Genomic DNA, 13,763 nt, shown 5'->3' with positions numbered 1-13,763 from the left:
GAGTACTTTATTTAAAATGTATTTTGGTGTAAATCTACTGGTGAATTCTTTCAGCTTTTGTATAGCCAAAAATCAATGCTTATTTCACCTTTGTTTTTGAAATATAGTTTTTCTAAGTGTAGAATCCTTGATTGGTAGTTTTTTTGTATTTGCTTTTACAATCAGTACTTTAATGATTTTTCACTGCTCTCTTTTTTCTTGCATTGTTTTTGATGAGGCATTTGCAATTATTCTGATCTTTATTCCTCTGTATATAAGGATTTTTTTCTCCAGTTGCTATTAAGATTTTTGTATCATAAGTTTTTACAAATAATTTGATTATAAAGTACTTTGGTATGGTTTTCTTCAAATGCTTTGTGCTTGGAGTGCATTGAACTTCTTGAATTTAAGTGCTTATAGTTTTCTTAAAAAAACAATTTTGAACATCTTTAAGCCATTATTTCTTCAAATATTTTTACTGTGTTTTAGGGAACCCTAACATTGGGCTGCTTGAAATTGTACAAATCATTAATGTTCTTTTATATTTTGCTTAGTTTTAGTTTGGATAGTTTCTATTACTATGCCTTCAAATTCATTAGTTTTCTATGATGTCTAATCTACCATTAATTCCATCCAGAGCACTGTTTCAGATTTTGTAGTTTTCACCCTTAGATGTCCAATTTGTGCCTTTTTTAAACACCATCAATAATACTGTTATAATTACTGTTTTAATTCCATTGTTAGCTAATTCTAATATCTGTGTCAGTTCTGGGTTGGTTTTAAATGGCTTTTCTCCTCATTATGGATTATATTTTCCTGCATCTTTGTATGCGTCTTACTCTTTGATTGGATGCAAGATATTGTGAATATTACTGTGTTCAATGCAAGATATTTTTGTATTCTTATAAACAATTGGTTACTAAGAAATAGTTTGATCCATCCAGGTCTTTCTTTTGAGAATTTTAAAAAGAAGATTTAGAGTCTACTAAATGTAGGAGCAGATCAGCATTCAGCCTAAAGATAATTATCTCCTATTACTGAAGCAAGGCCCTTTTGAATCACTCTAACCAATGTGCCATGAATTATGTTTTTCCAGTCTGGGTGATGGAAACAGGAACTGTTCTTGGTCTATGTAAACACTGAACATTGCTCTCTGTAATCCTCTGGGATGATTCTACCCATCCATGAGGAGTTTCCTCATACATGTGCACTGACCAGTACTCTGCTGAACATTTGAGGAGGACCCTTCAAGGTCCCTGGAGTTTTTCTCTGTGTAGCTCTCTTTTTGCCAGTATTCTCTCTGGCAAAATCTAGCCACTTTGCTTTCCTCGTATTTTCATCTCTGTCTTAGAGGGTTGACAGGTTTTATCCAAGGTTACTCTCCATGCACCATGGTTTCCCCAAACAATTAAGGCACTACACTGGGGAAACCAGAGCACATCTCACTTGCTTCTCATCTCTCTGGGTTTACTGACCTTAGTTACCAGATATCCAGTGTCTTAAAAATGGTTTTGTCATATGTTTTGTCTGTTTTAGTTGTTTCAGGCATGACTAGGTTCCATTTGTTCCCTCTTACTCTATATCATTTGATAACAAAACACTTATCCCCTTTTCAGGATGCAAACTGATAACCTTATACCACTTCATACATCAATGTGTCAACTTACAATGAGTCAATCCTAGGTTTTACGATTTGTATACTTTGTGTGCACACCACGTAGAGTGTGGATCTCCCCATATGCTTTTCTGCTACTGGCTGGGTGTTTCCATCACACAAATGAAAGGTAGCTCTAACTTGCAAAACTCTAAGAACCCTTATTTTAATAAGTATCAAGTGTTAACATATGGGAATTTAATGAAAGCTTAAAGATTATGTTGGACTGCAGTATGTTTTCCAATTTTACGATAGGAAAATTGATGTTTCTTCCATTAATTTTTGTGAAACAAATTCTATCAGGTAAATGAAACCTCAAAATTTAAAGAAAAAAAAAAACGGGGAATAAGAAATTAGGTCATGCCACAGTAGCTGTAAATTGTGGGAGAAAAATATCCTGATTGCTCAGCTCAAGTTTGAGCTTTAAATCTTTTACTAGCTTCTTAGCTTGCCTGTGAAGTGCTGAGTCCTGGCAGGTGGCTCACCACAGGGACTAATCTGGGAACATTCAATTGCACAGAGAGCTACTAATCCCTGGAGGTTAATGGTGCAGACTGAACTGATTGTCTGGCATTACCTACAGCCCTAGGAAGCATTGTTTGGGACCCAGGACCAACTCAACAGGATGGAGATGGGATTGGAGGTATTGTCACCAGCCTGAAGCCCCAGAGGCATGCATAGAGTTAGAACGGGTTGCTAAACTTGTCCCTAAAAACTGGAAAACAACCTTATATGATCAATTATCTTTCAACTATTTCAATAATAAGATTAACTAAAAAGCAGGCTATAGACGTATGGAAGAAATAAATAATCCACTAGAGCAATTATACTGTAAAAATTTCTCCCAAAGTAAGGATAGTCAACTAGCTTGAAACTTTGTTAAGTAGCCTTCTTTGTTTCTCTTGCTATGTGGGGAATTCTTTGCAACCAACCATGAAGGAAATTTATTTGATGCCTCATATTTTCTCATGAAATTTCAGAAGCATTTTGTATTCTGCAGTATAATTTTTCTGTATGTGCTTTAATATAAAAACTATGTCTTCAATTACTTACTATTAAATTACTTAACTTGCCCTACTTCCAAATCATTAGATAAAATTGTAACTCCAGGAATATGTGGTGCATTTATCTCATGGCATTGTGCACCAGCACACAACCACATCCCCTTAGGTGCATACGTAATCTAATCTGAGAAGATCTTTATGAGAATAAAGTGCATCAGGTCTAGAAAATACTCTTTTTTTGTGCTTTGTGAGGGCAGTCTTAAGCCTAATCTTTAATAAAGGTGCACAAAAAATATTTTTCAAGTCTCTTACTGATTAAATTTTGCTCCTTGATTTTTGAACTTTAAAGTTCTACTCACAAATCTCAATCTTATGTTTTAAAACAACAAGTAAAATACCAGCAGTGTAATCTTTATTTATACTCTACTTGGACGTGTGTGTGTTTGTGCATAGTCAAAGAAACATATTCAATGTATGTGTATTTCCTTAAAGAAAATTGCCACAGATAAACTACAGGGGTATTTGCTTTGTTCCATTTTTAGTTTTTGTTAAATGCCTCTCTCGTTAGCTTAGAAACTCTGAGCATACATGAGTTTCTGTAATATTTGTTGAAAGTCATTAAGATGGCTTTAGTTAGGCAGATATCTGTTTCTTCTTCTGTGTAAAACAGAACTAAATAAGAACCCTAGTGTCTCTGCAGCTGGTTCACTAGTTGAAAAGCTTTTTTTCATCCTTATTGGAGAAGTCAGATGAGTTTTTTTTTTTTCTTTTTTCTCTTGATAACTCTCCTGTCTAGACACACTGCTCTATTCTTTTTTCCCTCCCCTCAAGCAGGATGGCAATGATTTTGTGTTTCTCTCTGATCATATTCTCCATCCCACAGTCATGCACCTATAATGCCCTGCTCTGAGTTCCTGCTTCCCCGATCCCTGCAAACTATTCTAAGCTCAGCCTTGCACCTCCTCTGGACTCTCCCATCCACTCATATCAATGACTGTTTCACATGTGTGAATCTCTACAGGAATTTTTGTTTGCAATTTTCATTTGACATTTTTACACTTATCAGGTTGTATGTTGTATTTTTAATACTTCTTTTGTGAATGTATATCCAATCTCTCCAACTAAGCTAATGAATTTCTTGAGAGAAATTGTCTATGTCTTGAATGGACTCCTTCCCTATCAGTTTTTAGTGACAATGCACAAAATAGGTATTGATAAATATTTGAATAATAAATTTTATAGTTTTACTATACATTTTAGCCTTGACAGAGGCTGTGATGGCTGAGATGCAGCATCTGCTTCTGTGTGTTCGTGCTAAATGGGAACTATTGACTAGACAATACGTCATTAATTGCAGACATGAAATGAGTTTTTTAAAAAAATACTAATTTTCAATTTTGTGTAGAGACAAGGTCTTGTCATGTTGCACAGGCTGGTCTCAAACTCCTAGACTCAAGAAATCCTCCTGCCTTGGCCTCCTAAAGTGCTGGGATTATAGGCCTGAGCCACTGCTCCAGCCTGGAATGGTTTTTTTTTAAATCAGTCAAAGAAATTTTATATGATTTAAGCAGCTGTTTTTAAAAGCTACACAAAACTTTTATTTTTTCTGGCCTTCAAAGAGCATGAATATACACAAAAATATAACTAGGACATTTTATTGTTGAATTCAATTAGTCTGTATACAGCCAAAATTAAATTTAACTTTTAAATCTTTAATAATTCCTCAGTGAGTAGCCTGGGGAAAAATCATTTAAGAGAAGTTATTTGATCCCATGTTATATTTTCTTACATTGATTCAGTATAAGTTTAGCCAGACAAGGATTCCAATGTAAAGAAAGTTTGCAGGAGTACAGTTCTCCTGGATGTTTATATTATTTAAATGTTAATTTCTCTCCCAATGCATGATTTGACTGCTGACATCATTCAAATATGTCAACATGTGTAGATTTTTTTAGGAGGTTTTTGGAGGGGTTTTTTATAGGTCTTTATGCTTTTTCAGTACAAAACTCTAAGCATGCCATAAATCCAGGTTGCTGTGTCTTAGGGAGACACAGAGGGAGAACATCAGCAGGAGTACTTAGAAGCATTTAAAAATATATTCCTTTTCCCTCTGTCTTTGTCGTATATCTTCTCTTTAGCACCACCCTTAGAAATCAAGTTTTTAAAATAAAACTATCCAGACAGTGTGGACAAAAAAAGAAATCAGGTTAAAAACATACAAGGCCAAAGTATGATGAGAAAAAGAAGCAGGTCATCTGAGAAAATTATTGAGAGGAGTGATGGGAAAGGAAGAAGCAGAAACACAAATAATTTTGTGGGAGTTAGGAGTCAAGGTCTGAATACTGAAATTACTTTGGGGAAAATGGATAGAAGACTGTGTCAAATAAATATAGAAATTAAATTTTTTTGAAGAGAGGTTTAGTACCATTTTTTTTGAAGAGAAGATCACTTGGTATCTTTCAAACTTGATGAAATTTCCAAGCTAACGTCTTTATGAAAACCACAAGACAGGAATAAGAGAGAGGCTATGTGGCAATTTGTTTGTTTTTGTTTCAACTGCTTCTATGAAATGTGGGATGAGAAAAACTCTTCTATTTGGATGCCAGGATACTAGTAATATGTACTATCTTAACTTTTATAGCAGTAATTTCAAAGAAGATGAAGCCAAGGGATTAAGAAAAAAAATGAGACATACAATAGATACTTGGGAGAATGACTTTGAACTTGCAAAAATAGTAATGTCATCTTATTTTTCCCTTGATGGTTAATTTTGCCTGTGAAGCTTATGAAAGACAAACTGTCCACAGAAAATTCAATCCCTGTTGGACAGTTCTGGTTTTGCAGGGAGACAGTAAAAAATTGAAGCAAAAGCAGAACAAACAGAATAACCAAATCTAAAATGTCATTAACCTTCCTTCTTGGGTCTCATGAAGGAATTTTTCCTCCCTTTCTCAGCTTCTTATTAAAGGTCTGGGAGGTTGCAAAAGTTCCACCTTATGATGTTTCTTGCAGTTTGTAATTTCTTTGCTGATAGTGAAAATTTATCTTATTTCTTATTTACAGAATAAAAGAAATATTTGTCATGAGTTGGACTTGTCTTTATTTGCAGAGATTTTCTTCTAACCATATATTAGTCAAGACTCTGGCTGTAAATAAGAGAAACCAGTCTGAACTATCTTAGGCCAAAAAGGAGAATTTATTATATGTAAATGCAGAGGTGATTCACTAACTTAAGAACAGAAATGCAAATGGATCTCAATAGATGGTGATAACTAGGAGCAGGAAAGGGATCAGGAATCTCTGTTTATTGTCTCTAGTTTCCTCTATGTATCATTTTATCTTCTTTCCAGTTAAACATTTGCCTTCTATCTGTACGCCCATGTTTATTGCAGCATTAATCACAATAGCCAAGAAATGAAGCAATCCAGTATCCATTGACAAATGGATGGATAAAGAAAATACGGTACATACATACAATGGAATATTATTTAGCCTTAACAATGAAGGACATCCTGACACATGCTACAACATAAATGGACTTTGAAGACATTATGTTAAAAGCAATAAGCAAATCACAATAGACAAATACTATAAGACATATGATTCCACTTATATCAGGTACTTAGAGTTGTCACATTCATAAAGACAGAAAGTAGAATGGTGGTTTCTCAGGGGAGGGGAAGGAGACACTAGGGAGCTGTTGTTTAATGGGTATAGAGTTTTAGTTTTGCAAAATGAAGAGCGTTTTGAAGATTGGTTGCATGACATTGTGAATATATTAACACTACTGAACTATATGTTTAAAAATGGTTAAGACAGTAATTAACTATATATTATTTTACCGCTTTTTTTCTTTTTCAAGTTTTATTTTAGAATCAAGGGGAACATACACAGGTTTGTTACAAAAGTGTATTGTTTGATGCTGAGGTTTGAGGTATGATTGAACCTGTCACCCTGTTAGTCAGCATAGTACTGAATAGGTAGTTCCTCGGCACTCACCACAGTTTTTAAAAAATAAGTAAACAATTGTAGGTATTTAATTTGTTACTGGGCACATGAATATACTAAACAGGAAAATGTCACAAAGCTGTGGATACACATTGTTTACAATTCAGTGAGAATTGGCCTTTGTCAGCTAGCAATAAACGTTAAACTGTTCAGCACTGATTATTCATGAAGGAATATTGCTTAACAAAGAATAAAATATATTTCTGAGGTTACAAGCAACAACTAGCTTTCTCTGACTTACTGGTTGACATGATGCAAAATGGCTTCCCATTCTCAACATTTGACTTTATATTTGATATTCTAGTCACTTACAAAGATGGCAGCTGTATTTGTCCGTTTTTTACCCTGCTGATGAAGACATACCTGAGACTGGGAAATTTACAAAAGAAGCAGGTTTATTGGACTTACAATTCCATGTGGCTGGAGAAGCCTTACAATCATGGCAGAGGGACAAGATTTCAGGCATGTTTCACATGGTGGCAGGCCACAAAAGAGAGCTTGTGCAGGGAAACTCTCCTTTTAAAAACCATCAGATCTCTTGAGACTTATTCACTATCACCAGAGCAGCATGGAAAAGACCTGCTCCCATGATTCAATTACCTCCCACTAGGTCCCTCTCCTAACACCTGGAAATTCAAGATGATATTTGAGGGGGGACACAGCCAAATCATATCAACAACAGTCTTCCAAATACTAGGTAAAGAAAATCTGACCCAGTTTGTTAAGGTGTGTTTACTCCTTTATCTTATCTTATTGGAAGTAAAAGATAGGTAAGATCTTAAGGTAAGATCAAGTAAGATCTTACCTTAAGATCAGGAAGGGTGGTTCATATAATACCAGTATGGCTTCCAATTGGTTTGTCCATGTGGATCTGAGGGAAGAAATAAGAATATCTGCCCCATAAGAAGCTAGGAGACAGATTTTGGAGTCGCTGAGTCACTGACATGATTATAAGAGCCAGATAGAACTGTGGGAATCCCTGAGATGGCAGCCTCATCTTAAAGGGTGACTACTAGAGATAACAAGGGGGAGAAGCCTTGGTGAGCACCCTGGACTATTTTGGTTCCAAAGAAAGAAAAAGGGCCTAATGAACAAAGCGAATGACGAAAGCAGAAAGCTAAAAACCTGGTCTAGTTCCCACTAGATGTAAATTAAAGCAGAGGCCAGCGATCAGAATTCCAACATCAGACACATGTGGAGGAGTCAGAACTGAAAAGAAATTCTAGAACCAAAGAACAAGAAGTTGAAGAGTTTGAGATAAATTGTGTCAATACACTCAGATCAAATTCTGTCTGTTTAAAATAGCACCATGAATCACCCTAGCACATTTAAAGGGTATTGGCTCAAATCACTGCTTCTATTTGTTAGCTGCCAATTTGGTCAAAAACAATTTGCCTAAAACCAAACTAGTAAAAAATAATAAAACATGACTATTCTTCTGTAATTGGTTATTCATAGATTATTAATGTGGAAATAATGTGCAAGGTGTTTAGAATTGTAATGGTTTGTTTTTTCCTTTTTCAGGATTTAGAAGATTTTTCTCCAGTTTTTTAAACTTCTGTTTTCAATTTATGATGCATTTTCACCCAATTATGTTAGCTTTTCTGATTTAGCAATACTTTTATGATTTTGTACCAAATTGCTCAAACCAACCTAGTCTAAATCTGTTTTAATTAGTCATTTGTTCTTTTGTTATAATTGTATGTTCCAAGGAATCTGCAGAATTAAAGACATGATGTGGCAAAAGATGATTCTGAAGAGTAAAGTTACTGGATATCGTTGAAGTTTTGTTAATCACCACATTGACTTAGAACATTCTGCATTTTTCATTTCAATCATGAGGGCTTTCAACTATCAAGTTAATGTAGTGATTAACTAGATCAGAAAAGCCAGCATATATTTCTTTTCCTAGCTTTCTTCAGTGAAGTTACCAGAGGCCCAGAGCCAATTGCTATCAAGAGTTTTATCCATGAAACATTTTATTTATTGTTAGGTCAACAAGTTTTAGCCTAAGCTGGTAGCTGTCTAAGACGCCACACTGAGACTTTACATGTTTTTCATTACAGCTTCAATCTGACAGCAACCTTGAGAAGTAAAAATGCTGCTCTGTAAAATTTGCTGAAATACATAAGAAATGTGCAACCAAAATGGAACACAAAATAGGATTAAGTAAAGAAGTCAACATCACTGGCTGAAAAGGAATCTAAACATTTTAAAAAGTAAAATTACATAATAAGAAGTGTAACACAAAAATATGGATAAAAGTTCTAAGAATTATAACAAATTTCAGAATTATAAAATAATGTTAACTGGCAGTTGGAAACATTGGTTTTTAGAATAATTAACTTTAAGACAAATGAGCAGAACAGACATAATTGACTATATGAATTAGAAATGAGAAAGAAAAGGAACCTTTGTTCCCCTGAAAATTGAGGGGAAAAAAATGACAAAAAGGCTTAATTACTCATGAAAGCTAACAAAACTTCTTCAAATCCATCAAAATTACTAAAATGAAAAATCTATATTAGATGATTTTTTTTGACCAATTTATTCTTTCCAACAACTTGACTTTGAGAAAATTGTTTTAGGTCAACTTGTTTTTGACAATTCACTTTAAGTTCCTGGTTATTCTCAGCAGCCCAGTTCCATCTGGCATTCTTTTTTGTTAAAAGCAATTTTTTGTCAATGCAGTAAGAAGACTCATCCTTTCCCATTAGCTGTTGGAATAAAACTGGGGAGAATATTCTTCTCAGGATTCATCAGTGGTTAGTAGCTAGGAGACACTTAAGATCATGCAGTCCAAACCTTGCTTTACACTGAGGAAGCAGAAGTTTGGGCATATCAGGTATCTTGCCAGAAGTCATAGTAACTCACTGATACAAATAAAACTAGAGGTTAGAACTCTTGCCTCTCCCACAGTTTTAAATACTGAGAAGCAATGATCCATCTTAACAATGGGTGCACTCTTTGGCTCAAATTTTAAGAAATGACTTAAAAAGTCATGATAATAACATTGTTCCCCATGCTGAGAAGGTGACAAATTGTTGTCCTCTCTGGGTCTATTAAGATATCAGGATAAAAAAAAAAAACACTTATATAACACTGCTGATCTGTCAGAAACTATGCTAAGGGCTTTACATATATTAGCACTTTTAATCCTCAAAATAACACTAGGTAGTAGGTACTATTATTATCCCCATTGTGATAAATTGAATGCAAAATATGCTTTCATCCAGATATTCCAATAACTGCCCATTTAGTATAACATTGTAGGTTCTTCTGTCAAGCGGTAAAGTCTGTTTTCCTAAACTCTGAATTTGAGTTGATCTTGTGATTTGCATTGGATCAATAGAATGCAGTGGAAGTGACGTTGTAACAGTTCTGAGCTCAGGCCTTGCACATTTCTGCTCTCTCTCTCTCAGATGACTCCTGCTATAAGCCTGAGCTAACCTCCTCGTAGTTGAGAGACCACATAAAGGAGATCTATCGCAGTCAAACTATCCTGGATTAGCTTCTATCCAGTTAACCTCAAAATATGTAAGAGAACCAAGCCAAGAGCAGCAGGTGATATAATTTATGTTTGTGAAGCCATATGGCATAGTGGTTTAAGAGTATGGATGCTGGACTCAGACTGTAGACCCATGGATAAGCCCAGTTGAGACCAGAAGAATCACTGAATTGAGACCATTAAAAATATCCAAAGAAACCAGGTAACTGTGAACAAGAATAAATGCTCTTTGTTTTGGGGCAACAAGTTTTGGGTTGATTATATTACATAAGCAATATATAGCAGGTTGTCAACTATTCTTCTTTCAGAAATTTACAAAGTATAAAATAACTAACCCATGTTTCCAAAGCTAACAAGTAGCAGATCTGGAATTTGAACCTAGATAGCCTGACCGCAGTCTCCATGCCTTATAACCTACTATCATCCATCCCATTAGTCCTGAATTGGTAACAGTAACAAACTGGAATAAGGAAATTTCCACTTGCAAATATAAGTTTGATATCTATCTTTTCCTTATAGTATTACATTACTCCCATTTCACTTCGCTGAATGCCTTTTTAAATTATGATTCAAATTCTGCTTCTATTTATGCTGCTATTGGCTACAATGGTAAACATCTTACCCATTCTAACTCACTCTGAACCCAGGGGACATAGATCACAAATCTGCTATTGACCAGTTCATAATCACATTTTCTAATAGTTTTGCCTGCTTAGAAAATCTGCCACTACATGACAAGCGTAACATAAAAGGATGGTCACTCCATGTTTGGACCCTAACTTCCTACACTATGTACCTCTTCAGTATTTCACCATTTGTTTGTGTTTCTCTAAACCTCTCAGCCTTTTTGCTTATCTTAACATTGCTTCCCCATTTCACCACTAAGATCCATGTACTTCCTCTTGGGTCAAACTCATTTCACTGCAAGTGACTAAAATCCACTAGGTTGGCTTAAGCAGAAAAGGGTAATTCTTCTCAGAGTATTTCACAGGGCCCAGGGAAGAGATGCAGCTGGGCCTCCAAAAGGGACAGAGCGTGCTTCTTTCCAGGCGATATTTTTTTCTCTACAGGCTGGCTTTGATTGGATTGAATAATTGGAGCATATTGCAGAACACATGGAGTTGACACTTCCCAGTTTCCTAATAAACACCCACCACTTCATCTGAGACTGAATTTCTTTTCTTTACTCTGTTTGGTTTAGGGACCAATCATCCCTGAAAAAAACAATTAGGTCAGAGAATGAAACAGGGAGAAAGGTCATCAATTGTCTCAACCATGTCATGTACCCCTTCTGGCCCAATCAACCTTGCTCATAAGGAAAGGATCACAGAATGGCTGTCAGGGGCACATCAATGTTACTATGTGGATTTGCAGGCTCTTCTGGCTATTCTTAGAGAATGTGAGGATGGTAAGGTGAGGCAGCTTGCTAGACATCTACTATCCTGTCTTTTCCAGACACAATCTTAGCTATTGCTAGTTATGGCAGGGAAACGAGAATAATGTGAAGAAAAAGAGAACAAAAGAAAAACAGTTTTAGGATTCTGATGGTCTGTGTTTGAATTTCAGTTTGTTCATCTGCAGCAAGTGACAGATTGCTTTATATCCTTGGGTCTCAGTTTTATCTATAAAATAAGATTCATCAACCTCTTTAGATGAGGCATCCCATACTTATCTTACTCATCTGCTAGGATTCTCTTCTAGTATTCACTCTTACGTTTTGCTCTCTCTCAGGTCGTCTATGTGAAACAGGAGGAGGCTCTGGACATTGACACAGAGTCAGTATTCCATACTTTAATATGGATGATTTGTAGTTAAAAAACTTTTTTTAACGAATTGAAGTTTCTTTGCCCATATTGACAATACTTTGTTTATAGTTTTGTATTTGGTCTTTTAGCCCTTCCTTTGTTAATTACGCCAACAGTACTGTGAACCACCTTACTCTGCTTTCTCCTGAGGTTCCATGTATATATCCTACAATAGTTTACTATCTCAAATGTATTCCATGCTCTTAGAAGGGAGGGGCACTTTTTCTGATGTCATTTTTGTTCTCTCTCATGCTTGACCCTGGGCTAGCACATAGTAGGCATTCATTAAGCCCTTGTTGAACCACGATTATACTGAACATCAACTGTCGTATGTAAATGGATTGCTGATGATCCACAAAGAAATCAATTGTGGTGTGTCACAGAAATAGGATTATCTTTTCATCACAGCGTAATGTTGGTTCTTTGATCTGGAGGAATCTTTTTTCCTCTGACAAAGATTTAAGCACACTGGGTGCTTTCTTTCAATTAATGCTAATGGCAGGGTTTCCAATGAATACAGCAAATAAGAAGGATAAGAGACAAAGACAACTTCCAAAGCTACTTTTATTAAAAAGTAATCTGCAGCTTATCTTAGCTCTTTTAACATCTAATATCCAATGATGCTATTTGAATATTTTCCCCACCAGCATCCCTAAGGTTCTGAAGCCAGGACATCACTGAGCTTCACTCTCATTTCTGTCTCAGCAAAATGTGCTGCACGCACAACAGACTTGCCTCCTCCTCCTCCTCTATTCCCTCTTCTGTTGCTCTTTGCCACTTCTCCATATTCATGAGAGGGGAAGGATGAGGGGTGGCTGTCATGGCTTTATTATCTGTTTCTACCAAGTATGCCTCTTTCTGCCTTTTACACTCTCTCATTGTTTCTTTTTCTGCCAGCCCAAACCCCATTTTTGTGTGTACCAAGCTAACTTCGCCAAACTTTGGGGCTGACAACCTTAAATTGGAAAGGAAATACAAGCACATGCCAATATCACACGTATAATTGTGAGAATCTGTTTTTCTTTCTGCACCTGAGACCAATATCTAGGCTTGCATTTGCAAAAATACGGTAGTTGCTTATCAGCTGTGTAAATTTGGCCAAGTTTCTTAACCTCTCTCAGCATCAATTTTCTTGCCTATAAAATGGGTATAACAGTAACTACCACATAGGTATAATATGAAGAATAAAAGAAATAATCATATACATCTGTTATGGTTTTTGGCACATTACTAAGTGCTCAGAAAATTTTGTTATGTCATTGTTATTATTATTAATAGTTGTATTATTAGTCTTTAGCATAATTCTATTCCATGAATGATTGAAAAATCCTGTGCAAAACCTTGTAGAAGATATTAAGATCCAATGAGATGTTTCCAAGTTTAAAGAAGATTGTAACCTGGTAGGGATGAGATACATATATAAACTAATCATGCTGTTAGGCAGAAGATAGTAAATGCTAGAAATAAGTTAAAATTCAAAATTACTGGGACTGAGCAATTAATCACAAACAGTTAAATCTGGTAAGGTTTTATTGAGGAGGTATTATTTTAGGTAAACTTTGCCGAATAACGTGGGAAGAAGTAGATGAAGAGGGAGAAAAATCATTGCAGTTTGAGCGAACAGAAGGGAGTATAAAACGCATAGCCTATGCAAGAAATTTAGATAATCATTTCCTATTCATAAAATATGTTATTGCACCTTTATTTACTTATTTATTTTGGTAATAATTCACCTGCAAAGAGAAAGGAAAGCGCTGCAGGGAACATCTTGGAACAATGTTTTCAAAAGTATGTTGACTAATAGA

The 13,763-nt window shown here is 35.5% G+C and overlaps 1 pseudogene; it reads right to left on the bottom strand.

The window, feature by feature from the left end:
- The window catches only part of LOC105510339, a 143,772-nt pseudogene extending 130,905 nt beyond the window's left edge, over positions 1 to 12,867 (bottom strand).
- Positions 12,868 to 13,763: the final 896 nt, after the last annotated feature.

This window comes from Colobus angolensis, unplaced genomic scaffold (genome assembly GCF_000951035.1).
Source record: "Colobus angolensis palliatus isolate OR3802 unplaced genomic scaffold, Cang.pa_1.0 Scaffold186, whole genome shotgun sequence".
In the NCBI taxonomy this organism is placed as follows: domain Eukaryota; kingdom Metazoa; phylum Chordata; class Mammalia; order Primates; family Cercopithecidae; genus Colobus; species Colobus angolensis.
This window is presented reverse-complemented; position numbering and strand designations above follow the sequence as displayed.